Raw genomic sequence first — 2,492 nt, 5'->3', positions numbered from 1 at the left:
TATTTTTATCCCACAATCAACAATTTAAGTTTGCAGACTACACTTTATGGCTATCAAGTGGGTGATTTCTCAAGATGCCGGCGCTTTCCTATAGCAAATGGAATAAATAGGAGAAAATGCTGAGAATACACCACTGAAATTCTGATTTATTCAATCATTAACAAGAAGAAGTGCAATTTCAATAGTAATAGAATGAAAACCAAACTGTTTCTGCTTTCCTTCTGAAAGCTTGTTTTCTATGGAGAATACTGCTGTTAGGCAAACAACTATTTAAACCTCAACAATGTATATAATCTCACTCATCTTCAGGCAGCATGATGGTGTTCAGTAACTTGCAATACCTATTGAACAGGGATAAAATATTAATGTTCAATAAAACAATATAAGTATTTTCAGTACAAATACTGAAGCAAAAAAAATGTATATTATTTCCCAGGAAAGATGTTATATATATATAAACCCTCTGTACTTGACTTTCAATGCTTCTAAGACAGTCATTTTGCAGCTCGTTAGAGGAAACACAGTACATGCATAATCTTTGGGGACTTGGTACTAAGTAGACAAAACATCAGTCCAATGTCTCTTTCTCAGGTCACAATTCAGAAGTAGTAAGAACAAAAGCCACTTAAGGACAACGGTACTTAAAATAATCTTAATGAGGCCACTTCCAGGTTGAAAACCATACTAAATGCTTTCTGGGGAAAAAATGTTTAAATATGATAAAGGCAAATAAAAGATTGTAATAGGTTTACTTAAAAAGAAAAAAAACTAAAGTAAAAAGTCCAGGATACACACATGTACACACACACACAGAATATGCAAGATGGTGCAATATTTCTCCTTTTATTTTCATTGCACATCACAGTAAACCAGTAGAAAAGAAACATCTCACTATATGCTTGCTTAAACTTTATAAGAATGTGAAATTCTTTTGTGATCAGTACTTTACCTAGATGTACCTGACAGAATTCACCTAATTTGGAGCCAAAAACACAAGACTGGAGCAATCCATGGTGTGATTTTGTCTAACGCATTCGTTTTACCTCCAGAAATTTTTTATTGTTTTTGAAAGCGGTAACTGGACTTCTAAATGATCTGTAAAGTCCTCTTCAAGTTGCTGTTTCAATTCCCTGGTCAGGACACATACAAGAGCAGCTTGAGGTCCCTCTCTGTCCTTGCCTCTCTCAAAATAAATAAATAAAGTTCACTCTAGTTCTAAATTCTTACTACATTAAAATTTGCTTTTTTGTTTCTTTGTTTTCAATTATTTCCTTCCTTACTTTTGTCTACTATTCCTAAAAAAATATCAACAAAATTATTTTTGTATCATGAAGCCACCTGTATTTACTAAAGAGAGATTTGTTTGTGACAGAAACCCTTCCGTTTCATCTTTTATTATATTTAGTTTGCATCAGGTGAAAAGATCCTTAGTAGCAATGTGGCAGCTATAATCTGTTAAGCTTGGAATGAATATTTATTATATTATTTTACAGGAGTCCCCATTTAATAGATTCACTTACTCCTCACTTATCCCTCTACCTCCCCTTTTATCACAGCCCTAGCTCAATTCTTAAAAATTTTACCTAAAGAATGAACTTTCACAGTACTCTTCCCAGGAGTTTTAACAAAGATATATATATATGAACACACGGTCTGGTTAAACATTTTCAATTTATGTATAGTGAATGTGAATGTTACTTCTCCTGGGCTAACAATGTGAGCAGAACGCAACAAGATGATGTGCTTAAACCAGGGAGGTCTTTTAAAATGTGCTGCCCAGTTCCTTTTTCAATGCACCTGAAAAGCTGCAGTTATTTTTAAATCACTTTGGTTCTCTCTGTGCACACAGTATCATGCCTATCTCCTAGTGCAGGTGTGTGTTTGGTTGGATTTGTTTACAATGTGAGGTTTGATTGTAAAAGCCCTGTATTATGAATAAACCAGTGCCTGAACTGAAGTGGAACCTTGATTTATTTGGGTAGGACTGTTTTCCAGTGCTGTAAATCATAGTTTTGTGTTCCTTTACCTTTGCATTGTTTTTGAGCCACTGGCACTGAGGCTGACGAATGGGAATCAAATGAAGTGTGCTAAGTGCTGCTGCTGGAGGCTTCGTCTCCCCGCATGCTGGCTGTGATTTATCTCTGCAATATCGCACGCAACTTATTTTCCTTTACTTATTTTATTTAGTCTTGTCACAAATAATATCAGTTGTCCATTGACTATGAATCCTAAACAGTAGTAAATTAATGAAATAAGTTCTACCTACAGGACTCATCTGTCCCCTATTTGATTAGAGCCACCTTGGTTGCACTAAGTCATTTACTATAGATGAAGCTCATTAATTAAACAAGCAGCTTCATGAATTCTGTGTAAATTGTTATGCATAGTCTTGCCAGTGATTTTAACAACACACTTAAAGTGGCCTCTTCTGTATCTCAATCACTGTGTTTGTGGAACGTGTATTTCAGTCATCCTGTGGTTTTAATCTAACC

The sequence above is a fragment of the Saccopteryx leptura genome, chromosome 3 (assembly GCF_036850995.1).
Source record: "Saccopteryx leptura isolate mSacLep1 chromosome 3, mSacLep1_pri_phased_curated, whole genome shotgun sequence".
Taxonomy (NCBI): Eukaryota; Metazoa; Chordata; class Mammalia; order Chiroptera; family Emballonuridae; genus Saccopteryx; species Saccopteryx leptura.
This window is presented reverse-complemented; position numbering follows the sequence as displayed.